This window comes from Tauraco erythrolophus, chromosome 6, assembly GCF_009769465.1.
Source record: "Tauraco erythrolophus isolate bTauEry1 chromosome 6, bTauEry1.pri, whole genome shotgun sequence".
Classification (NCBI taxonomy): Eukaryota; Metazoa; Chordata; class Aves; order Musophagiformes; family Musophagidae; genus Tauraco; species Tauraco erythrolophus.
This window is the reverse complement of record NC_141470.1, coordinates 12,922,101-12,949,581: the sequence shown is the minus strand read 5'-3', so window position 1 is coordinate 12,949,581 and position 27,481 is coordinate 12,922,101.

The following is a 27,481-nucleotide window of genomic DNA, read 5'->3' as shown; positions in this document are numbered from 1 at the left end:
CCTGCCAGCCTAACCAAATGCAACTCTGCTGCAGTAGCCAAATTACTTCCACTGCTTGCTTCAGTGCATGAGTTTCCCCTCGGGCAGGAAATTTGCACGGTTTCAGTTACAACCAGCAGACGCTTCTCAGTCACAAACCTAGTATTTATGAAAGTATTAAGCAGAATTGTTGATTATTAATTGGCAAGACAAATGCACTGTTCACATGTTCCTTTTTGCTTTATATATTAGAAAATACTAAATGCTTATTAGCTGCATTGATTCAATGATTACTTTTTTTTTTTTTTTTAAACACAACACTGGTAGAAAACCAAACAGGACGGCTATACTTAGTGAGACCAAAGTTTCATCTTGTCCTTGACTCGTCTCTAAGGCCGGCTTCAGAAATGCAAAGGAAAAAAAGTTTAACCAAGGGAAGCATGTAACGACACTTCCTGAAACACTTGGTCTCCGCTAATTTGCCACTCAAGGACTTCCTGAATCCTGAGGTAACTTCTCTGATATTAAAGACCTCTGATGGATTTTTCCTCCAGCAATTTGTCCAGCTGCATACTGAACTCATGTAAACTTTCAGCGCTCACCTTGCAACACTGCACTGTCACCACCCTCTGCTTTTCTGCTGTGACTACACTCTAAACAGACCGTATCAGTTATCAATGACCTGTTCCTGATGTGTCTCCTCTAACTATCAACATCAACTACAATGCTGAAACCGATGAGCTTCAAACCCTGCACGGACCAAATCACCCCATCTAGGTCATGCAGTAACCAACCTCTGGATCCGAACTAGCGACATACTCAACACAAATACCATCAGGCTCTCATGCACTACATACTGCAAGTTTCCAATTACGGGTGTTTTTTCTTAAGCGATGTTTTGTTTATACCTTTAATGCCACACACCTGAAAATTACAAGTTACACCAACTATGCAGGCATACCTTCTGTCTCTACTTCAATTTCATCAGTGAAAGCACTCTGAAGTGACCACCATTTGGAACAAGCCAAGCTTACTCTACGTAAATAATTTCAGGTTGCATTTCTACTAAGGTATACATCAAAATAATATTTCTCATAACTTATGGTTAAATGTGAGCTTTGAGGAAAATGCTTTCTTCTAAATCTTTTATAGATTAAGCGAGGTTTATCATTACTGGCATGCTCTGAAACATTTTCTCCTTCACTTGTGCACTTTGGAAACAGCTTCTGCATTCTTCTGCAAAACTGACATCACAGCAACCTTCCTGTGTACAAAGGGGCTGGATGAATGCTGTATTGGATGACTGATGTTATTGACCACTGCTGATAAAAACTGAACTCTGGTTCTGGTAAGTAACTACACATCCACATTTCCTACTTAAAAATAGAGAAGTATGTTTACAGTTACACTTCCATGAAGAAAACAATGTATATTTGTGCTATGCTCTCTCAAGTTTGTTGTACTACTGTAAAAATAAATAAATAACATACCACAGTAATTTCTGCACTAACTACAGACACTAAAAGGCAACACTTCTAAAATAAAAAAGGGAAGATCATTACCTGAATGCCATTAAGGCTGACCTTAAAACATATACAGTATTTTATGAATTCTAGTCATGTTAGTATTATGCTTATGCTGTCCTTCCTATCAATGTTAATTTATTGCAATTTTTAAAGCTTCCATAAAATACCCTTAAGATTGCTGAACAGCTTATAAAGACAAACAACATGCAACCCTGCTCTAATCTAGCATTTGTTTTCCTAGATAATCCCATACTGGTCTGGTTTCAGTCCCACATCAAAGCCTAACACAACAAAAAAAACCCCAAAACATTACCTCAACATTTTTATTTTTTAAGCAACTTTTTAATTCAATTTTCTTCAGCTAGGTAGCAGATATAATAGCAGCACTGGATACGAAACATCAGCAGTTTCAAGTTCACTTGGATTGAGAATTAAGAAACAGAAGAACACAAATTCAGAAAAGATTTTTTTACTTAACATTTTGAAATACATCAGTTGCTATCTAAGGTGTTCAATTTTCTTTGTTGCCACACAGAGAGCTACTCAAACAAGACAAAAATAACTAAACCATCAATTTATTTTTATATACACTGATTAACTATACTGATGAACCTCTGAGTTCTTAATGATGAAAATACTCCAAAAGGAAAGAGGATCAAGTTTCTAAATGAAGATTACTATTATATTGTAATTAAGTAGGGCAAATCTATTTTCTTAAATCAATCAGGATTTTAAATCTTTCTTGAGATCTCCTATGTATTTTTTATAAACAAGTATCTTTATGTAAAAGACTGTTCAAATACAGCACAACAGTTAAGACGACGGGACTTGAGGCAGTTTATTACTTTTTTGGAGCTGTTTCCCCCCACCCACCAAAAGGCCATTTAACTTCAAATTTTGCTACCTTACTTCTCCCTGTGCTTTCTCCCACTGCCTTTATCTTTCGTGCAACCTCTTTCACCGTCCATTTATTCTCATTAGTTTTGCTTCAACTTGGTTTCAGTCGGTTTCTTTTAAAAGATTAACTTGGTGGGTATTATAGTCCCACTTGCTCCTCACTCACTCCCATAAATGCAGTAAGTTAGCCCAATTTAAGCAACTTCTCTTCCTCCCAGATGCACAAATGAAGTTTTTTCCAGCCCCACTCTCAGTGATGACGGTATGAAGGACACAACTGCCTTCAAAGCTCACAAAACCAACCAACAAAATACTTTTGTCTGCCAAATTTCATTCCCTCTGCCCCATTTCTGCTTCCCCTTTGGATTCTTCATAAGTCATCCATCGTTACTACGCTTGAACAAAGTTTATATTCTAAGTAGCAATTGCACAACATCTTTTACAAACACCACACATTTTTTTCTTGAATTTTCAGTTCCTTCTGGAAAATGAATTGCATTAAACACGCAAGGTTGTTTCTTAAAAGCTCTGCGTCTCTCCCCTACCCCAGGTCAGCCTAACTGCACTATGCTCTAGGACCACGATTGCAATAATTAATACAATGATGAGAAACAGCATCAGAATCTTTCTTTTCTTCCAGGGTCTTTTATTCTTTTCAGTGTATCTTACTACCATATTCTCTCTCCCCCATAACAGCATAGCTGTTAGTGGGAGGTTACTTCTGCTACCAAAGATGCAAGTATACCTTCATTATTGCATTGAAGCAGAATAATAAACTCGATCGAGTTGTGAACAGTAAGCCAGTTACTAGTAGTAATACATGGAAGCGTGTATGTGAAAAGCTTCCGGAGGAAACAGTACAGCTGCTTAAGGATCAGCTCTGTAGGCAGCCAACTTGCGAGGAACCGCGGTACCGCACCAACCCGAGGTTACTTCACTCACTTAAAAAGCCAGCCAGAAGATGAATAAAGCCTTCCCGAGTGCCTCCTGCTCCGCGCCAGGCGACAGCTACCTGCCGCCCCCAAGACTTCACCCTCAGCTACAAGAAGCACTCAAACCCGGAGCGCTCTGGAGCGCCAACAGCTCCTCCGGACGCCTGGAATTACGGCTCCGTGTCAGAAGCAGCACCGCTCCGGCGCTCCGAACAACGCAGTTAGCTCATGAAGTACTTTTATCAGGCGGCGCCTCCGCCGCTGCCGCCGCCTCCCGGCTCGCAGGAGCCCGCACTGGCACGGAGCGGCGGGGACGAGCCGTGCGGGCGGCGCTGCCCCCGGCCCCGCTGCCCGGCCGCCGAGCCCCGGGCCCCCGCGGCTCGCAGGTGCCGCCCCGGCAGCGCGGGGGACACCGGCCACCGCCGCGCCCGGAGCCGCGCCGAGGCCGAGCTGGCAGCAGCCGGAGGCCGAGGGGCGCGGCGCGGAGACCCCTGAGGGAAAAGAGGGCGAAGCGCTGGAAAGGAGCGGGGGGGAGGGGAAGCAGAGGGCACCGGCAGGGAGAGACAGGACGGGGGTCGGGGAGGAGAGGAAGCGAAGCCCCGGCCTCATCCCCACGTCCAGCGGCAGGCTCCCCGCGCCTACCTCGGAGCGCCGCCGCCCCGCGGCAACGGCCATTTCCCTTCTTCCCTCCCGCGGAGGGAACGCGGCAGAGCTGGAAGCAAAACCCCCTCCCGCCGCTTAAACCGCCGCCGCCGTGCGCTCACTTCCGGCCTCGGCCTCGGCCCGCGGCGCTGGCGCGGGGGAGGGGGCGCGGGCGGCTCGGCGCGGCCCGGAGGAGATGGGCGGGAGCGGGGCGGGGCGCGGCGCCGGCTGCCTCGCTCGGACCCTGCCCCGGGCGCCCGCCCGGCCGCCACCTCACCTGCCGCCCTCGCCGCCTCCCTGGGGCCGGGGCCAGCGCCGTCTCCGGCGGGCGGCGCCGCAGGCTGCGGAGCCCGGCGGGCAGCGGGGGTCTGCCCCCGCCGGGGAAGCGGGCTGCTCGCGGCGGCGCGGCCGGCGGGGTCCGGCTGCAGCCGTCGCCGCTGCGACGGTCGGGCCCCTTCGGCCGCGGCGGCGGGGACTGGGTGGCTGTGAGGTGACTCTCCGTCATTTCCTCCCCTTATCGCCCGATCTTCCTAGGAATGCTCGGCATGACTGGAAGCTTGCACAACGGACCAGAAATGTCCGTCTGGGAGGCTGGAGCCGAGCCGCGGACACAAGGAGCTTCCTCTGCCGCTGGCCGCGGAGGAAGGGTCCTACCCGTGCCCGCCGGGAACGGAAAAGACCGCAGGAAGAGGTTGAGAAGTGGCGCTGGTGAAACGAGGGTGCTCCGTAGCACATGGGGTTTCGTGGTGAAAAGAAATACTTTCGTCACGTGCCAGCTGACGGCTCCAGCGGTTTGGAACAATATGTTCCACTAAACGGAATTTTGCTTAATTTAACTTCAGAAGCTGCTTCGCTGGCCCCGGCAGACCCCTCATGTCAGCTCCAGCCTTCCCGACATACCAACACGTTTCAGAAAGGCAGTATTTTGGTTTGACCTTCACAATGGCTTCAAAAGAACACAATGCTTTGAGTATGCTCAAAAGTATTGCATGTGGGATTTTATACAAAGTTTAGACAATGGGCCTTTCATAAGATCAAAGTAAAAGGTGTAACGAGCATTTAACAATACGATTTTTAATGTAGATGCAAAAGAATTCCAGAGGGAGTAATTTTATATTCCGTCCATTCAGGGGATACTAGTTAAAATAATCAAAGACTCCAGTTTATGCCTATTGGTATTTTATTCAGCCCTTTTAGCAGACTGAGGTTCCAAAAAATTCAAAAAGCTTAACAAAGCATAAAAAATAAACAAATCTTGAGCTAGCACCATTTGCAGTCAATAAAAGCCCTCACAGGTGACTTCAACAAGAGCAAAATGGAGACTTGGAAGACTGACAAGAAGTGTGCTCCTGTAGAAGCATCATAGGTGTGACACTTTAATTACACAGATCAAAAAAATTACCAGAGTTGTTATTACCCTTGTTATCTCAGCTATCAAGAATTTTTCAGGTTGTCAGTTATTAAGAGGAGAAATCTATCTTTCCTAATGCCATGCCAGTATTTACAATCAGTGAGCCAATTCTGTTCCAATTGTGAACACGGAATGGACCATCAGTAGGAAGACATCTACTTTGCTCTCAAGGTCCAGGTTCTTTCCAGACTGTCTGGCCAAATATGCGTTCTTTTTGGATTGAGTTTTACATTTTTTGTCCTGGCAATCATTCTTCCTGGCCACCTCTTCTGCTGGGCTCCTGTAGCGATCCTGCCCAGGAAAACGCTGTATGTGGAGGAGTCAGTGACCCACACAACAACTGGCCAGAGGCCTGTGCTGTGCTGCCCATACAGCTGTTGGCCTTCAGTCCTGTCTTGTGCTGTCCCTCGGCGGCAGGATAAACTTTGCGGCTCCTTGTAACGGGAGTGTGAAGGCAGCTCCCACTTGGTACGGGCGATTATACCACCTGCGTGTCCTTGCCTTTATCTCAACGTGCAGCAAGAGGTTCCCGTGTGAACTCCCTTTCTGTTTGGCAGTAGAAATGATGGACAGAATTGTTTTCCTGTGAGAAAATCCTATAACGGCAGACATGGGAAACCCTTTTCTACGCATGGGGTCTGCAGACCGTGCTGCACCTGTTTGATGCTGCACAACTGGAGGTTCCCAGCATCAGCAGGGGTGTAGGATTGTCTATGCTGCCCTCTCTTCTTTTATAGCGCTGGCTCAAATAAACAGCAGTTTAAATGGTACTTCACAGAAGCAGAGTGCCTTTCTTACTGGGATCCTAATGGACCAGCAGCTCCTGGTGCAAAACAGTTCCCACAGTGCTTGCACTGCTTTGTCCCTCACACACGGGTCACAGTAAACTGCTTTGGATTACACCTCCAAGCCACTGGCCACAGAGTTTAGTCCTGGGACAATGACTTTTCTATGTTTCAGCCATCACTAACCAAAGGAACATTAATCTACTTAGCCTCAATGAAATGCAGCTACCATATCCAACAATTTCAACTAGATCATGACTATTTGATTGACCAAATCCCATCATGTTATGTAATACATGACAGTAGAATGAGGTCAAATGAGTTGTAACAATCAAGATAGGAAAGATGATTTGGTTCATTCTATGGATTAGTGCAGAATTTAAGATTATTATTAACCCTATCAGTCTCATGATAACTGTAAGAACCTCCTGTGACTTTCCTTAAAATTATTTTCTTCTTGTCAAGAAATTTTCCTGCTATTTTGCATGTATTTTAACAACTTAAGCCCATCCTTTTTAGCAGCATCTCATTTTTGCAAAATATTCGAGGTTATGAAAGATTGCATAAAACCCAAATTGCACTTCACGTTAAATAGGTACTGATTTGCTTTTATCACACTAAATGACAAACTATAAGTATGCTCTTCCTTCCTTGGCTCTCACCCCTTTGCACTGAAGAGCAACTCCCAACACTGGTACTTTTGCCTCTGCTTTCATAGTTTCTCAGCTATGTTCAACACTAAATATATACCAATTATCAGGTGTGTTCTAGAAGCAGTACCAGCCAGTTTTAGAAATGGCATTTGTGTATCAGATGCCACGTAGCATTCTCCATAGCTTGACAGCCAAAATACTTCTGCTTTAAGAGAGATAACTCCTTGGCACTGGAAGCCCAGCTTCTAGGTGAAATGACACTATCCCCTAGATAGTCGAGTTAACGAAGGGAACAATGACATAGCCTGCAGACTTGCTTATGAATGGATAATTACAAGTTACACATTCCCGCATGAAAGCATTACGTCAGTTTTAAAGCATTTCTTACACAGGAAGTTATTAATATGTCCATGCAAATACAGTGCACAAGGTGTGTGTCTCAGCAGTCTCACTACCTTGCTACTATATATGTTGTCTGTGATATGTTGACCAAATGCCACAGTTGCCCCCAGAGTTTTCAGGAGACACATGGTAAAGCTATGCCTTTAAAATAAATAAAAAAAAAAGAATCATGTTGCAGATAGACAAGCGGTAAAAATCCATACCATTTTACTAAGTAACATTTTTATTTTTATTAAAATTTGAATTGCATACTACAGGCAGAATAAACATGAGAGAATTTGGTCAAATATTTGGAGAAAGCACGTGCTGCGCTCAGTACCCTGATATTCAAAACTTTGCAAAAGAATTCCAACACCATATGCGCAAAAATCAAATCAACCTGTGTAACTAACCATACTGACACTGGTGTTAACTGAAAATATGTCAAACTGCAGCTGGCAGATGCCCTTTAAAATGATACTTGGGATGCAAGGAAGCTTGATCAAAACCCAGATCAAAAGGATGGCTACATGTAACAAAGCATAACAAATATGTTTTGGTGAAGATAACATGTGGGAAGTTAAAAAAAAACAAAACCAACTAACAACCCCCCAAAAATCACTTTAAAAGCAAAACTGCCCTAATTTTCTTCTCAGCCTAAAATGCATTTATGTAAGCCCTCCAAATTTAACAGATGAACATCTTGAATTAACTTCTGGAATTGCTACTTGCCTTTAACTAATTGGAAGGAATAAACTAGATGTCTATTGTCACAGTATCCTTTTGTGAATGAGAAATCGTTAGTAGAAGCACAGGGATTATTAAAGGACAAACGTGTTTCCTCTGACAATAGGAAGAAGCATATCGTACCAAGGACAAAAACCCTCTTTGCAGAGACCATGACGTGTACCAGAACACAGTACTTTGTGCAGCACATGTGTTCCACGGAAATTCCCAAACATTTGTTCATTGGGCTGGGGATTGCAACACAAAGCTCACCACCATCCTGCTGAGGCACTCTCCTTGGCACAGACCACGTGTGGGTGTCTCTCTGCCTCCCGAAGCAGTCTGGGGGTACAGCACTGCAGGGGCTCATAGCTCGGCAGGGTGGGCAATGCTGCATTTTGGCCAGCTGTGAGCATCCATCCTGGAGCAGCCAGCCTCGACATCGCGGTCCCAGCGCAATTCAAAGAAACCCCATGCAGTTATAACTGGCGAGCTATGCTCAGCACTGTAGCTATTCCCATATGTGTGGCCTTCAAAAGCCTTATGGCCTGTGACTTATATTTATAGAGCAGTTTAGAAACTCATATTTGAAAGAAAAAAAGCTTAATTTGAATTATAAAGTACACAGACTATGCAGGAAAAGAAAATTATACATCTACATTTATGACTCCAACATTAGGCTGCTCTTCAGGATAGCTACAAGATTCACTGATGTTTGAATTAAAGGCTAAAAAGTTTAAATTTATCTTGTTATATTTTCTTAAAGATGTACATATGAAGAAATTACGTTAAATATACTGAGAAACTATTAGCTTAAACAGAGTAAATACTACAAAAATCTCAGTCCAGTCCTCAGCTAATCAAGACAGGTAGTTCTAATGCCCTCAAGATGACTCCTATGTATTTAAAGGCAACAAGTTTTAAGTCCTAATTCTGGAACATCTGGTAATTTGAATCAAAATTTCAAGTATGAGTTTTTAGTCTCTATAAACTTTTTTTTTCTCTGAAAACCAGCAGAGGGAGACAGGTTCTGTTTTACTCCTAAAGAAAGCAAAAGGTTGTATTACTTCCTCAAAAACGTACCTTTTTAAAATTCAGTATAATTTCCCAGATTAGTCTCACAATGCTTTTTCTTGGTAATTTTGAACTTTATTTAATACTTACTTTTGTTGTTCTGAGTGTTTATCCAAGCTTAAATTGCTCTTGCTTATATCTGCACGTTTATTCAACAGTATGTTACTACTAATATTTCATTGTGGATATCTTTCAGGGAGAAAGGAGATACCGGTGTTACTAATGAATGAAAGAGAAAAACAGGCCATGGTTATGTTTTTATTGTTTCACTATTATGCAACAGCTTGCATGTGTTTTCAGCATGTGTGAGGTCTGCATCCAGCTCTCAAAATCTATACAATCATTTCAGCTGATGAGTTACATGTTCAAAGTTCAAACATAAGAAAATTCTGCTCTGCAATCAGAAAATACTGCCAACGGTTTCAAGTGCAAGTAAAACCTTCTTTTGGGTTAATTTCTTAGGACTCAGGTCGTATTTCAGTAGATGGGAATTTAGGCACTAGAAGCCAAAATACTACTGCAGATCTTGGCACAGAAACTTAGGTATGTCCCACACAATTTAGGCAACATTCTCCACAAAATGGCATGACAGGGCATATATTTGAAATTCATAAAAGATTTTACATGTTTCCTCTTTTTTTCAAATAAATTATGTCTAGAAGAGCTATTAGAATAGGGAACTGAAGAACAGGAACAATTTAACACATTTCACTATTTGTGTCACTGTAAATACTTTGTGATAACTTTTTATCTATATTTTCATATAGCTTCCTTTTACAGATGGTTTATGGAACCAGAGAAGAATAATAAGAAATGTTTTTTGGATAAGATGTGTTCTATGTGATATGCTTGATTTCTATCATTTGAAGGCTTTAAATAACATGAAGCTTCTGAACATTCCTAAAAAGGAATGGAAGTAGAAGTTAGAAAATGCATGCAGAAACTGTGTCAGTGCTGCAATATACTCAGGAGGTACCGTGGGATAGTTGTTAAGTCTGTAGTATGCTTTGGTAAGGACTATTACTGTAAGAACAATGCCAGAAAAACCTGAGGGAGAAACCGTGGGCAACAGGATGCGTACCTGGAAATAGCAGTCATTCCTTGGGTAAAGGTAATTAAGGTAATTGGGAAGACTTCTGGTATTTAAAATCCCAATCACAGCAAGTCATGCTTAATCAGACATCCAAAGGCAGAGGATCATAAAACTTCATATTAACTACTCACCTGAATTATCCTGTATCAGAGAATTAAAATCAAACAAACAAATAAACAAAACAGAACCAGCATTACCAGTGGGAATCTTGGAGCAAGAGACTTCAACAGTGATCTCTTTAGCAGGCTGCTAAGAAAGAGGCTACAACGTCTTCTCCCAGCTGCCCAAATTCCTGAATCCCATGAAGATCCAAGCCCTCACCAACAAAATCTGATCTTTCCTTTCTGGTAAGAGCAAATTGCATAAAGCTTCTTGTAGTAACCCTGTGTTCATCAGTAACACAACTTCATAGTTCTTTAAGCATTGCAAGTCAATAGAAATATTCTACTGTTAAAAAAAAAGAACCATTTCTTATGTTATGCCTTTATTTGTAGTCACACAGGGTATATTGCTGAAAAGAAATTATCCTATCGAGTATATTCAGCAAGGTAGTTTTCACATCCCTGTCCAAGTCTAATTCTGTCATGGCTCTGGGCCTTAATCTTTGTATTTTGGGATACATTTTTTTTTTTTGTAGTGTTCATAGAGGAAGTTAAGCGCACAATGTGTTTCCTGGAGGACATCTGTAAAACTGGTTTTCAGGTTAAGGATCAATGATTCAAATTCAACAGATTTTATCTAATGGATGTTCTGGAAGCAGCAGAATTAATTTAAAATGCCTGAAATCCTTGCCAAGATGCTTTAATTAGAAAATAAGCATCTTCTACTTAGGAATGACGGTTATGTAAGAGTAGAGTATTGGCACATTATTCAAAGGGATTTATTGCTTGCCTTTGCTGCTTACATTCATAAGTAGAAAGACAGCCGTGCTTGAGGGACAAAACTGGATGTTGTTTTAATGAAAATGACCTCCCAGTTTGGTGGAAAACTTCTCTGATAGGATTGCAGCAGTCAATCTGCAGCAGAAAGAAGCCAACAGCATTAATACGTGTCACAACTCACTTAAAACAACTTGACACAGAGCCCATGTGAGTGGGAGGAAAAAAGTACCGTGTGTTCATATATGCATTGCTCACTTAGAAACTTCATGGAGGAGGAAGACAGCTAATCAGAATACCACACAGTTCTGGCCTCATTATGAACCCTTTCTTTGCGGATACTCCTCATCCATCAGAAGAATTCTATCGAGTGTATCAGGAACTCTATCAGGATCAAGCTTATGCACCCAAGTGTGGGTGTGCAGAACATGTTGGGAATGTCACTTCTTGTCTTCCAAGGTGTCAGAGAAATCACCTGTCAGCAAACCTTCTTGGGATCCACAGTCATCCTTCTGCAGTGAAGCAGTGACACATCAGTCCGTGAGAAATACACCACTCATCCAAATTAGGAGCAGAGCTCAGGCAGTATTGAAGCATTTGCAAACACAGTATTAATGTTAAGAAAATTACTTATTTTCCAAATATAAATGTAATATTAAGTTTTAAATAGTAATGGTCCTTTGGTTGAGAAATATACTCAAACATAGCTGAAGGATATGGAAGAGGATAGGATAAGGGAACGGCACTTCCATGTAGTGTCATCGGCTAATTCTGCCTGTGATACCACACCTCATTTGCCACAGTGCAGCGACTATTTAAGTTTATGCATATGTGTGGTGAAAGTATATAGTAGTCTAGTGACTCTTTAAAACTGCTTAATTAAATGTTTTTTAGCTACCTTATTTTAACTAAATTCCAAGGCTTTCGGAAAAAAAATGATTAAATTGTGTATATGTCACCTTCAAATAAATTGTGTATATGTCACCTTCAGATACTCCATTAGAGTACTGCATGGTCTTTTGGAAGAGCAGAAATCCATCATGCAAGCCAGGAATCATATCACAGTAGCATTAAGCACGATCTTTGCAACATCCCACTAAAACCAATGGATGAATCCACCTGCAATGTTCTGGCATCCCCCAAAGGTACCTGGCTGAATCCTTGACCTGTGGGAGACTATGTATTAAAATACCAAACTAATGAAAAGCTAGGTCCTCCAACTACTTTGTCATACCCTGTGAGCAAGGTCATCCTGTCCTTCTTTGTCTCACATTATTAAAAATAAGTTCAACTCTAACCTGGTCATTAGATTATGAAGTAAAACGCTCATCTCCTATCTAATATTAAAACCCTTTGAAAATCCACAAGGTTTAAGTCAGAAAAGCCAGAATTTTTCTAAAACCAAGTAGTCTTTAAGAGATTTAAAACCTGAATAAAGATTAACATTCAAATTGGATATTAGGAAAAAATTTTTTACCATGAGAGTTGTAGAACACTGGAACAGGTTGCCCAGAGAGGTGGTGGATGCTCCATCCCTGGAGACGTTCAAGGCCAGGTTGGATGAGGCCCTGAGCAACCTGATCTAGTTGGAGATATCCCTGTTCCTTGCAGGGGGGTTGGACTAGATGACCTTTGAAGGTCCCTTCCAGCCCTAACCATTCTATGATTCTATGATTAACATGATAGTCTTATAAAGTGACCCTACCACGCAGTGAAGTATTATAAATGTATTTCCTGGCTACTACATTTTCCTACAGCAGCAGAGAATATGCAGTACTGATCATCTCTGATCTCTCTCTTTGGTTGAGAGAGACTTTAATAGCTTGTTCTAAAGAGAGACAGAAGTGGACCTTTTTCAACTTAGAAAATGTAAGGAACATTCCCAGCCTTTTAGAGAATTCCCTGGGTATCTTTGAGTATGCATACAGCTTTCACTAAAGGGGGAAGATACAGATTTGAAACAGATGTTTCTTCCTTTCTTTCTACAATTATTGCTATCACAAATATTACAGTATGGAACAGTCAAGCTAAAAATCCTATTCTCAATTATTCCACTTCTACGTGCTTAGTTTTTCTCACACCAGAGTTTCATGAGCTTTGCAGTCATCACACAGTTTTCTAAGGAAAAGGACAGATAACCCAACAGCTGTAGAGGGCTTACACTGAAAGCATTTAAAGAATCTTTCTTTAATCTAATTTTAGTGGAAATTAAGTTTTACTCATTTTCTATTTGCACTGAAATTAACAGGGTTGATCTCACGGATAACTAAAACATTCCCCGGAAGTTTGGAACCTGTATGTGCCGTCTCAAAAGCTAGTATTATGTTTCATTCAGACAAAGAAAGAAAGACAGAATGAACAAATGACAGCAAAACGCTGAAACTATCTGTTTCTGTGACAGTGCGTACCATAGTTTGTTAAGACTCCACCTGACCCCTCCGTAAAGGGGATTGGCAGCAAACCCTGGAGTATATTCAGTCTCTGAAAACCAGGCCACATGGTGGCATGTGGCTAAGATCAGAACTCAGGCATCCAGCTCTTCCATAACTATTAGATTGCTTCCTGAAAGTCCCTTTTAACCCTAAATTACTTTAAAAATACTCATATTTTTTAAATCCCCTTTCAGATATCACAATTCTGAGAACTCACTGACCTTTTGGAGTGTAATCACCAATAACATTTTACCACTGCTGTATTTCTTTTCCTTGTTTCCCTTCTTAAATAAGCATAAAGATTAAGGAAGCTTAAATAAATACGCTAGGTTATTTCACCACCTAGCATTTTAGTGACCTAGCCCAAGTCATTTAGAGTCAAGTGAGGACCCTGCAACTCATTAGAAACCATTAGTTCATCAGTAGAGAGCAAATGTTGTATTAGGCTAAAGAGTACTAATAGAGCATGACTAGCACCTTTGTAAATAAAGGAATATAAAGATAAATACAGTTTGCCTAATGGCAAAAGGCCAACAGATGCAATGACAGAGGTAAGCTTGTATTTAAAGTTTTGGGTTTTTTTAAACCCATGCTTAAACTGTATATCCCTCTGTTCATTAAGCACTGACAATTAATGTTTTGGGCTGTTGTAAATGAGGATTTTAAAAAAATCTGATGCTCATGTTTTTACTGGCTTCAAAACCTCTTAAATTAGTAAATCACTTGATTGCAGTCTACTACTAATGCTTAGTGGTACAAAAGTCAGAATATTTTGATGCAAGACATCAATTCTTGCCCAAAATTTGATTCCTATGAGGGACTCTGTCTGCAGACCTTAATATGAAGTGAGTTTTGTCTTGACCAGATGACAAAGCGTTAAGATTGGATTTGAGTACTTAAAGTTTTGCGCAGTCACTTCTGTTCATAAAGTTCCTTAAAATCTCAGAAAATAGTATTAATTTTAAAATAACATGGCAAGCAGAATTTGTTTCCATCTCTGCAAGTACAGCAATTCCACTCAACACGGAGAGTGATTTGCTGGGTAGGTTGGAGAAGGATGACTCTTCAGGAAGTTTTGCAGGGGCTCCACATGTCCCTTTGCACAAGAAATTTTGGGGAGAGCCTCAGATGTGCCAGAGAAGGATGGATGAAAAGGATATGTTGTGAGACAGGCCTTCCAGTCCGCTGGTAATGTGGCAAGTGAACCTGCACCATTTCTTCGATTAAATTATACATCTGCAGCCTGAGGCTCACAGAAAGAGTTTGAGAACACTTTTACAACAGATACAGTTTGTTTAGGCAAACCAGTTTGTCTTGGCTTCAGTTCACCAGCCTGCAAAAGGGACGTTACCTAACTGCGGTTTTGTGAAACAAGAAACAATTGCAGAGTGCTTTCAGATAGACTGATGAAAGCTTTTACTTTGTACGTTACACATTTTTATTGGTGGAGGGAATAGAATATGGAAGGATGTGGGAGTGAGGCCAGAAGATGTGTCAACATAAGCAAAGAAAGTAAGGTCTAGCAGAAGAATCGTTGTTGTCCTAATCTATTTTATAGGTCAGTCTTTCTCTCAGACATTTCCATCTCCATTACCCTTCACAACTGTAAACACTTGCAGCAATTGCAACAAGTACACTAAAAAAAGGCAATATTAGCTACCTTTAATCCAATGCCAACACCAGAAAAGTAGGCAGCAGGCAGCTAACCAGTTCTAGGAAGCTCTTAGGTGTTGATTCACAGGGCAGTTTTTCCACTTCTGTGTTGTATCAGTTGATTCAGAATATAAGCTTCTGTGATTGCGGGTTGTTTTTTTGGGGGAGGGTCCCGTCCCTCCCCTCCTCCCCCCGCAATGTGTCAGTTGCTCCACAACACGGAATAACTTTTTTGCTTCACAATCTATGAAACCTTTGGCTTAACAGTTACCTATTTCACAGAATAAGTATAAACACTAACCCCTGTAAAACATTTCCTATTAAAACTGTTTGTAAGAAGAAACAGTGTTTAATTACAGTGCCACGGTCATTTAGTTGTGCAACTGATTTGATGTTTGTCTTCCAAAATTATTTTAAAGGTATTACTTTTATATTCATATCACTATTTAATTCCTGCTTCTGCAAAAACATATTCTTAAAAGCGTGTGTTAGTTGCAGGAGTGTGTAGCGATCTTGTTTTTCTTTCTCCACAAGGTTTTCTGTACCCTTTGCTTCAAACTGTCCTTCCCTTGCTTCTCCTCTGTGATGTCATTCAGGTCAATCACGTAACTCTTAATTCAAATTAGATACATTTGGTAAAATTACCAGTTAGATACCAAAGCAAATGTCTATATAGCACCTATCTTTTTAAATAAAGCTTAAGCTATGCAACAAAATGTTATACTGATCTGTGAGTTTTCCTGCTCCAGGATATGTAATTTCTTTTGAAAGAGCTTGCATTATGATTTATTTCCATTCCTCTGCAGTAGGTAGAAGCCTCTATTTCCATTTTCTAGACACATAGCTTGGCAGAGGCAAGAAAATTACAAACAGTGCTCTTCTTTCAAATATTCTCACCCAGTCTTATTTTTATGAATACTTTCGGAGGTGAGGAAAAATGTTTGCAATGCAGTATTAAACATGTATGAATTGACAAAGAATAAAGACCAACAGCTGACAAAGTACAAAGGGTGACAAAAACAGAGTGAAATAATTTTTAAGCTACTTTTATGTTTAACTAGGGTTTATGTAGGTCAATACAAAACATGCAAATTCCCCCCGGCACATCTTTTGTAAAAATCTCTTTCTAAAATTTCATCAAAGAAAGGAAAAGTCAGGATGATTTCCCTTTCTGTAACAAAGTCGCCCCTTGCCACAGATTATTTACACATCTTGCTTGGAATACTACTACTGAAGAGAAAGCGTTTCATCTCTGAAGTAGATAAAATGTTTCCTGATGGCCAGCGTCCAAAGCAAGGCAGGATGGAGCAGAACTGGCAACGATATCCTCCCATTCTTGTAACATTCAAATTACCTCAGCACGTTTTTCAGGAACAAGATAACGTTGGGGTCCAACAAGGACACCAACAATATTTTTTTGCTAAATATTGTTCTCTTTTTCAGTATGAGGAAACAAATGCATGTCCAGTTTATAACTCATTGTTCCAATTGGCACATAGATACATTTTTTTTGGTTTATTTTCAACTTCCAAAACTGTAAATATTATCAGCACTATTCTACAGATTTCCACAATCATGCACATTTCCTTTCAGCATGATCAGATGAAACAGTGGATGGAGAGTCTAGAAAGGCTGGCAAAACAGCTTCCAGACCAGAAATGCTCTTACTACCCTTTCACTGGAAGATTTGGCCTTCAGCACATTCCTCACAGAAGAGCAGCAGGCAAAAACAATAGCCACTAGACAGGTAAGGGACTGGGAAGCAAGAGCCACCTCTCCTCAAACATCTCTAGGGAGCACAAAAATGAAAGGTCACAAATTCTGGTTTAAATCCTCCACTTTTGTAATTCCTGAAAAACACTCAATACCCACATTCACCTGCATGCTTGCTCACGCTCCTGCACGCTCACGCCCGCTGGCACACTCACCAGTATCTATGCATCCTGATGCACATTTACATTCACTCCCACGCCCTGGCTCCTGCTCTGCCTCACGCCCGTGCTCACACATACTGACTCACGCTCACTTGGTCCTACAGCTGCACACTGTTGCACTCACGTGTGCTTCCCCCACCATCCTTTGAGATTTTTCTTGCCTGAACAACTAATCATTCATTCTTCGGCTATGAGTTTTGTACTTTCAACACCAAGTTCTGCTAATGACACTGATTATTATTTTCTCTGCAGTTAAAGACAAATTCTCACTAGGAACTAAGCATCGCAATTTTAAAACCTAAAGGAAAAGGAAGACCTTTGGTCCATACAATTCATAACAACACAAGGTAATAGCACTTCTCACCCACGAGGCCTAAAGATCAGAACTGTACTTTTCACAACATGCACAGGAAAGTGTAAATTGTGCTCTGAACTTCAATGTCTCAAAGATACACAAGATCCCACCTCATCTTCCTCCACAAAGCAGTTAAAAAACCAAGCTTTTTAATTCTGATTTGCAATCCAGCCCAAAAGGTGGGATAACTTCACAGAGACAGTTGAGAAATTGAAACAACAGGCTGAGAGAGTTGGGGCTGTTCAGCCTGGAGAAGAGAAGGCTCCGGGGTGATCTTACAGCAGCCTTCCAGTACTTAAAGGGGGCCTACAGGAAAGCTGGAGAGGGACTTTTTACAAGGGCATGTAGTGATAGGACAAGGGGCAATGGCTTTAAACTGAAAGAGGGCAGATTTAGATTGGATATAAGGAAGAAATTTTTCGCTCAGAGGGTGGTGAGGCACTGGAACAGGTTGCCCAGAGAAGTTGTGGATGCCCCATCCCTGGAAGTGTTCAAGGTCAGGTTGGATGAGTCTTTGGGCAACCTGGTGTAGTGGAGGGTTTCCCTGCCCATGGCAGGGGCGTTGGAACTAGATGATCTTTGAGGTCGCTTCCAACCCAAACCATTCTATGATTCTATGAAACACGCAATACCAAGGAAAGACAGGTAGCAATGTTCAGCATGTACCTTTGAATCTGCCACCTGATTTGATTGCTTTTTTCCTGTGTTATGAGAAATAGTGACCATTTCTATTTACCTCCAGCATGCCACTCATTACATTACAGGAGTAGACCTGCATGTCATCATTACAATACAGCTGTACAATGGATTTATGCAGCAATATACTAGTCATTTGCATTTTATGCTATCATTTTCCTAGCAATTCCATTATTCCTAATACTTGCTATTTTGACCACCACTGAGCATTGCACTGATGTTTTCAAAGAACCTTCTTATTACACATGCACAATCTGAGCAATAAGAGAGCTAGTCTAGAGCTTGCCATTTTGGATGAAAAAAAAAAAACAACACCCAAGATCATCTTTTCTTCAAGGCAAATCAGATCACATTACTAACATATCATTTGCTGCTTTATCACCCAGCTACTGGGTATCAGATCTAAAGTAAAAGGTCATCTTTTAATTTTATTACTCTAAGTAACTCCCTGTCATCGGCAAACTTCCTCACATCATTTTGTACCCTCTTTGGGATTATTTATGACAACACTGAAGCACAGAAGCCTGGTACAAATTACTGGGAAACATCACTGCTGACTTGCCCCCATTAGTCCAAGGTTTATAAAAAAAACCTAATAAATAAAACAGAAAACCTAAACACCACAAGAATAAAACCCCCGTGTTGACTCTCCCTTTTCTCCCCTACAGTAACTGAGTGATAATCACATACATATGACAGGACAGAAGTAGATGTAATTTTAAAAGACAGGCATTATTTTAAATTATCACCACAATTGTGTAAATATCTGGTAGATACTTTGCCTTAAGTTCAGATGCTACTCATTGGCTTTATGATGACAGTGGCATTATATAAACTGCCGATGACTTGAAAAAATATGTAATAAAATTCTGATTTACACAAGAAATCCAATCAAAAATTGCATCAGGAAGAAAGTGTGACATTTTCCTTTAATAAGACATTGATGGTACTGTTGGTTCCACATGACATTTTTGTGATATACATACACTGTATGTCCTTTAACACAAGCCTCTTTTTCTACTTTTTTTAATATTTCCATTAGTGGAAGAGAAGCCAAAAAAGTGTAGCGATACACTTGCTGCAACCACAGTACCCTACCTTTTACTTCTTGTTTTTCTTGCTGTTCATTATTACGTGGTTTCCAAGCCACTCTTTCAGTTCAGAGTACCAAAATAGATTGTATCAACTTAGATGTCTTATGTCCTTCCTTCTTAAGCAAAATATCGTTCCTCTTCTGTCTTCTCTTTGTGACTTTTCCATGTTGCTTCAAGTCTTAAATTATCCTCATGTCCTGTACCAGTATTCATATTTTTTTACACCTTTAAAATGGTGAAACCCAGGGGTTTTTGAAACTAGGCTTTCTTCCTCATTTTCCTCTCTTCTTTACTCTGAATCTATTATGGGTCTTGCCTCAGTTCTAACCAGAAGCATTTTGGAGACAAGATCACATCTGTTTCTCAGACCACACCTCCTTCTTTGTTTCTAAAGGACCTTGCATCTTTACCAGGTTTTGGTAAATGTGCATGTAAATAATCCTCCTCTACAGAATAAAAATTGTCTATTTCTTTTTTGTAATCAGTGTAGAGCTGAAATTTCCAAGGAAGCCTTCCTTCTCCGATTTCTAACCTGAAGTCCTGAGTCACTGGCTTGCTCATTTAGAAAAATATATTTTATAAAATCTTACAGAAATGTAAACAAACACTCAAAAGGAAGTAGGCACATACCTAAACATATGATTAAATATTTTGCTACACCAAGGCCTAAATATTCCTGTTTCCAAATAAAGTTATTTGGCCAATAAATTTCTGTTTTAAGAGTTGCCGAATTTAAATGCTGAATCTGATCAAGCATGTTTATCTTTAAAAAACATGTCCCATTGAAACACAACCCTCTTTGATCAGACTAAGAGTTATTATTTTTGTTCTAGAGTGGCCACGTTACTAAAATTCAGTAAATAAAATTTTATATTATGAAAACATTTATTTCTTCCCATCCTTTCCAACCCTTTCTAAGACCACAGCATATTTTATTTTTCCTTTCACTTACAATATACAGAAAAAATATTTTTCATAATTTAAAAATTAGAAAATCAGTCTGAAACAAATACATTAGCCTGAAATCTTCAGCAGAGAGCCAGCTAGGTACACGCCCAAAAAAGGATAAGTAGAAGATGACAGATAACATAGGATAGCTTTAGACTTACAAACTTTCATAGAAAAAGTGGACAAGAAGCTCAATATGAGCCGGCAATGTGCTCTTGCGGCCCAGAAGGCCAACCGCATCCTGGGCTGCATCAAGAGGAGCGTGGCCAGCAGGTCGAGGGAGGTGATTCTCCCCCTCTACTCTGCCCTCGTGAGACCTCACCTGGAGTACTGCGTCCAGTTCTGGAGCCCCCAGCATAAGAAGGACATGGACCAGTTGGAGAGGGTCCAGAGGAGGGCCACAAAGATGATAAGAGGGCTGGAGCACCTTTCCTATGAGGACAGGCTGAAAGAGTTGGGGCTGTTCAGCCTGGAGAAGAGGAGGCTCCAGGGTGACCTTATAGTGGTCTTCCAGTACCTCAAGGGGGCCTACAAGAAAGATGGGGAGAGGCTGTTCAGGAGGGCCTGTTGTGATAGGACAAGGGGTAATGGTTTTAAAATAGAGGGAGGTAGATTCAGATTGGATATTAGGAAAAAATTTTTTACTGTGAGAGTTGTAGAACACTGGAACAGGTTGCCCAGAGAGGTGGTGGATGCCCCGTCCCTGGAGACGTTCAAGGCCAGGTTGGACGAGGCCCTGAGCAACCTGATCTAGTTGGAGATATCCCTGTTCCTTGCAGGGGGGTTGGACTAGATGACCTTTGAAGGTCCCTTCCAGCCCTAACGATTCTATGATTCTATGATTCTAAGTGCTCTCTTGTGTCTGAGCTGTTCAATACGTCACAGAAATGGGACCTGGAGCAGTATAAATAGATGCAGTTACACTGGTAACTCATCTTTATTCTAGAATTTGGGTTTTGGTCAACATTAGAAGACAATGGATTTTTTTCCCTACCTCTCCAAATGAACTAGTGTAATGGAGTTATCCTCAAGAGTTGCAATAAACAGGTTCTTGTTATATGTCATTGAATAGATGACTATCACCACCAAAACAGGAATAAAAAGTCTCTAATAATTAACCAGAACAATCCATCTAGGTTTTTGTTCCAATTAATCACATGACATGACCAGAAGCAGATCCACCAAGGGACCAAACTGCAGACACTCCCAGTCACACACACACACACACACACACACACATTCCCACCTCATGGCTGTGGTCACACTGCCAGATGTACCTCAGATCATGGGAAGGGGCACTGGCATAGTCCCAGAAAGCCAGGGACCCACCCTACCCAGAGGTTCTCCACCCTTCAGTTAAAGCAGGTTCCAGCCTGACATGACATAGCCACACAGTATTTGGAGAGAGAAAAATAAGTAGCATAACTAACTAGGCTATAGTACTTATCAGCTTGTGATTGAGAGTGGGTGAAAACAATCTTGAAACAGTCAAAGCAATGATAGAAATCTCCACTCCAAGCAGCAGGCCTTACAACAGCATGGGACCTGCAAGAAGGGAAAAAAAAAAACCCAAAACCAAACAAAACAAAGATACTATCAACTTTCAGCTGTTGGTTATTTGCTTCTAAAACTACGAAATCTTGCTGCTTGTTTTTTCTGCTAAGGGGTGAGGTATCTCGAGTTTAGCATAGAACAGCTGCTATGCTCTAAGAGCATATCATGGTTTAATTCACAGCAAATTATTAACGAATTCATACTTTTAGCTTACGAAACAACACGTTAGAAACACTCCCTCCTCCCAGCCTGGAAGGGTTTCTTAAAAGTGACCGCAATTTTCAGCTCTGAATTGCAACATTTGGATTAGTGCTGTACAAAGTCTTTTGTTCTAAATTTCATTTCCTGGAAAGGGTTGTACTAGCTCAAAGTAATATACTTGCTACTGCAGTTCTACAACAGAGAGATGAATCTTCCCTCGGTAAACTCATCTCAGTTGTACAAGGAATAATATATCGGTCCCATATATCAGCTACTAGAGTAAGACCATCTATGGATGAGTTAACAAGAGAAGATCTGGCAAATTTTGAGGCAAATATTCTTCCCTACTTAAAAGACAGACTACGCAAATAAAAAATTGCTAAAATTAAAGCATAACTCCTCCACTCCCTTTTTACTCAGGATACTTGTACCAGGGCTTAAATGAAATAATTTTGTTGACATAAGACCTAATCTTCTTACAACAGGAGACGATGCCCACAAAATATGTTACTCTGGTGCAGAACAGTCTCCTGAAAGCCAGGATATGGCCAGAACTGCTAAGCTTGTGGAACCAATAACTATATTTGGATAAAGAGTTTCTGACTGCTTACATATAAAAAAAAAAAAAAAAAAAGGATAGTATTAATCGGGGAGGACATGAGTTGTACTTGTTCAAACTGGGGAAAGATTCCAGGCAGAGGTCTACAAAAGAAAGAAAACTTATGGGCCATACACTAAGCTAAGTAGAAACTCATGTAACTCCTCTGAAACCAATGCCTCCTCAAGGAGACATAAGCCACAGCAGAGTCTCATCAGTGAATTAATTGTACTCTGGCCTGCTACTTTCATACGAAGTCAACAGCCCTTCCACACCAGATAAATTAGGCACTTAACCATGACACTCTTAACTTTACAATGACTATTTTATTTCCATTTCAGGTCTGTGGTTATGCCTATTAACTCATTGCTGTTGGGAAACACAGTAGAAGACTTCAGTTCTGTGGCCAGCAGGTACCTGTACACATCACAGGAAACCACACGTTGTGCTAGTTGAGCATGAGTTTTTCAATACCAGAACTGCCACGGCCACAGAGGCATGGAGAATAAACTCTGTTCTCAATTCTAGGTGGTTTGTTCCTTACTTAAATGGAACAAGCTATAATATGGCTTCTTCTGTCACTACTGATTCTTCCAATGGACAGAATTGGGTGAGGAAGTACTTCAGCACCAGCCTTGAAGTTATCAGCTTACTCTATGGTTAAAACACAAACTAATGCTACAAAGTTAGCCTTTCTACCCACTTTTACTCTGAGAAAATGATGTCTGCTGCTGCCAATGACAAAATTAACATCTATCACTGTGTTTCCCAGAGCAGAGAGACAGAAAAGGGAGATTTAGGAGCCACAGACTCCTTCAGAGACATTTGACTACCTAACTCTTCATTCTGCTGATGGCAGTTTTAATATCAATAGCCTTCCACCAAATAAAAATAATAGCAAAAAGTATCAAAGGTACTCTGGTATATAGGAGCCCTCTTGAAATCCTACCCATTTTTACTAACGTACTGGAACAGCTTAACAAAATGGTAGCCAAAGACAATCCTTTCTTCTGCTCTGCCATTCTACGTCCAGCATTAAGAACAGTGTTTCTAAATTTCAGAGTGTCATGGTTTTAGGCCAATCCAGCAACTAAAACTCACACAGTCTCTCCTTCTCCAGTACAGTGGAGAGGAGAAAAATATAATAAAGGGACTGAGGGTTGAGACAAGAACAGAGGGAGCACCCACCAACCATGGTCCCCGGCAAAACAGACTGGGTTTTCTTAAAGCAAAACGGTTTATTAATGGTTACTTAAAAGGACAAAGGGAAACAAAACCGGTTACTTGAGAGGATAAAAAGAAACAAAGCCAGATCTTAAAACCGACACCTTCCTTCCCCCCACCCCTTCCTTTTCCTCCCGGCTCTACCTCCTCCCCCCAGTGGCGCAGGGGGCAGGGACTGGGGGAGTGCAGGTCAGTTCATTCCGTGCTGTTACTGCTGCTTCTTTCTTAAAGGAGGAGGAGTCCTTACACCCTTTTCCCCTGCTCCAGTGGATCCCCTACTCACGAGGAAAAATCCACAAACTTCTCCAGCGTGAGTCCAGCCCACAGGAAGCAATCCTTCCCCACGGATTGCCCCAGTGTGGGCTTTACCACAGTCTCGGATTCTTAGGGAGTTGCAGCCACTCGCTCCAGCGTGGGTCGTCACGCAGACTCCAGATGCCTCTCTGCCTTGTCGTGTGTTCCAACACGACCGTCCTCAGGCTCAGGCATCTCCTCTCCACAGGCTGCGAGTGGGTCTCTACTCCACCGAGGCCGTCCTGGTTGCAGGGGGGCCCGCCTGCCATCTCGCCACCAGCTGCAGGGGAAACTCAGCTCCGGCACCTCCTCCTGCTCCACCCTCACTGACCTGGTGTCGATGCAGCTGTTTCTCTCAGATCTCAGTCCTCTCCGGGTGAACTCAGCCCAGTGGGCACCTGGGGAGTGGGGTGCCCCCGAGTTCCCCAGCCAGCTCTGCCGCCACCATCCTCAGTGGGCAGCGCCGGCCCGACGCAGGCAGCTGCCCGGCCGGGAGCCAGGGAGCGGGGGCAGTGCCCTCCTCCCTTTTCTCCTCGCTCCTGGGCAAAGCACCTTTCCCGGTTCCTTTGTCCCAACTTAAATAGGGCAATTCGCAGAGGCGCTGATTGGCTCAAGCCTGAGGGGGATGGCAGTCCTATCTGGTGGCCAGAACCAAGTCTAACCCGGTTCCAAAACCAGGGAGGTCACAGGGAGCAAAGCCCCTCTCCTGCCACCAGAACCCTGCCCCCCCCATCAAACCATGACACAGAGTAAGGTAACTGCTTCCGTTGCAATACTAAAATCCTTAGCAGTTTTCAAATCTTGCGGCTTCCTGCATGTTGAAACTGCAGTAACGTTTAAGAATCCAAACAGCATCTTCTAAACCATCTAAACCAGCAATCAAACAGCTTTAGAAGCTGTGTGGCTAAAGCCAGGGGAGATCCAAGCTAAACGGACTCAAAAAACCAACATACAAACCCAGAAGGAATTTAAAAAAATATATAAAAAAAATATGCAAGAGCCAGAAAAAGGAGAATCAGTCTCAATAAGCCTTAACACCATCTTGTAACACGCAACACAAGAAAAATTGCTTTAGAAATTTAAATAGCAATATAGAAACTGATTTAGAAATAAAGCAGGAAATCATAACCGAGCAAATTTTGTCATTGCATTACAGTGAGTGCATTTTAATCTAGCGGCATACACCAAGATGAACTTTGATGCATTCAGACGTGCCAGAACTTCTCATGTACCTACCAGTGTCAGTACAGCAATTGCGCTACTGTCTGGGTGCTCTGTTGGTTTACGGGACGTTTGTATAAACTGGCCATGGACATTTTTACCATTGTATATTCTAGATCAGCCATTTGAGAGCTTGACATCATGCCTGACTGGGAAAAACAACGTTGGATATCCCATATTACCATTAGCATCAAGGGCACATCTCCACACAGCTTTTTTTCCTCCTGATGCCGATATTTGTTTAAAGAATTTCCACCTCTCCCATGCTTCCTTCTTCATTGTTGACAGTAAAAGCAGAAAAAAAAAATAAAGCATATATTTTAAATACCCAGCAGCAAACTGAGCTATCCTACAGCCCTGCAAACACCTGTTCAAATACAGAAGACAAAACAGTATGGCAGAGCAGCATGAGGTAGGCTATAATCTTATCTAAGCTGCAAAAGGTGAGGATGATTGTGTTCCCAGGAGGTCAACTAAGTCAGTTACGGCCAAACACCACCCAGAGCACAAGAGGTTTTCCTTCCTGCCTCAGCCTGTAACTGGCTCCTGACAATGCGTGGATGAGGATGCTGGGTCACTGCCACACAGGCAGAGCATGACCTCCCTGCCTCCAGCCAGCCCTGCTTGTGGAGCCTGTGACATGGCAAAAGGCCTGGTCCCAACCGGCTCTCCTTGTGCAACTTCATGGTTTACCCTGATAAAACGCAGAGCCACAAATTTAGAGGTTCTTTTTACACATATTTGTCACGTTTTCAACTGAACTTTTAGTGTCATTGTATGTTTGTTTCAACTGTTGCCATCAGAATGTTGCTATTTAGTTTTTTGCTCTAAGTTGTTTGTGATTACTGACATGTACATATGAATTTACACTTCATAAATTTCAGTGCTTTCAGGTCTCAAAAATTAGAGTTTACAAACTAGTAAAGGATGCTAACTGACCACAAAACTCTGTTTCTAAAGTGAAAAATACTGTAGAAAAATTATTTAAGAGTATGGAACGGTATTTCCTTGAGAGAAAGGTAAAGCTTCAAGTAGTACCCGCCTTACTACTTTAATAGTTTTCTATTACCACAGATGTCATTATAGACAGTTTACATCCCCATTATTCTTTCATGCGCATAACCCAGAAGCTACAATTTCAACCACCACTTTGGACTCCAATTCTCTTTATAATTAAGCATTCAAAACTCCATGATAGCTTTGAGTGTCTTGCCTGTCAGACCGCACAAATCCCTCAATAATTTATTTTTCCTCTCATTTGTCTGAACTATTGCAACAGTTTCTTAAACGAAACTTAAATAACTTGTAGAAGTTTATTATTATGTAAATTGGAATAACAGAAATACAACGCAGAGCAATAAAGCTTTTTCAAGAATGCACAGATGTCAGTACCTCTTTATTTAAATGTAAGCACAGGCTCACAGTATTGAAACATAACAGGTTACAACTAGAATTTGTGCTTATTTCAGAAATTATTACTTTTTACAGGAACTATAGAGTATTTGCTAATACAGCTCGTATTTACCTATCCACTAAAAAGAAATTTTCTGAATAATGTATAAGCACTTTTAGTGCCGAGAACACAGAGAAGATAGTTCAAAAATATAGGTACCACATTTCAAAACAGGGCGGGAAAGGAAATTCACAAATAAAATCCCGAGCTTACACCAAAGCATAAACAAATGTGCAGGCTGAAAAGCTTTCTAACTTGCTTAATCGGCATAGAAGACAAGATTTCCCCCCCCCCTCCTTTTTATCCTCGTTTCTAAGAAGGGAAAACCAAGTCTGAACGCATTAAGGTTCAAACGGGTGAAAAGAAGTAGCAAAAAGAAGAGGAGCAGTCATGGAAAAGGATACCTGAAAATACGTTTTCAAACTCTTACGTAACAGCTCACGACCGGACACGCAACAGCAACAATTTACTGCAACTAAGAGAAAGTTTGCACGAAACGCCATTCCCTGTAAGGGGAAAATTTTCTCCAGAGGTACCACAGGAAGCGACAGGGCTCCCAGAGAGGACATGGAGGGGAAACGAGCTACCAAGAAGTAGCTTCTGTCACCGGGAGCAGCAAACTTTCGACGCCCTCGCTGCTCCCCGCCGCAGACGCGCTCCCGCCGCAGAACAAACGCCTTTCCCTTCCGCAGGCGAGGCGGGGACCGGGGTGTTCGGAAGGCGGCACCGTACCCCCGGCCCGCGGGCCTGGCCCGCCTCCCCGCAGAACGAGGTCTCCCTCAGGACCTCCCGCCGCTAACCGCGGCGTTTCAAAGCGGCCCGGGGCCGGCAGCCGCGCGGGGCGGAG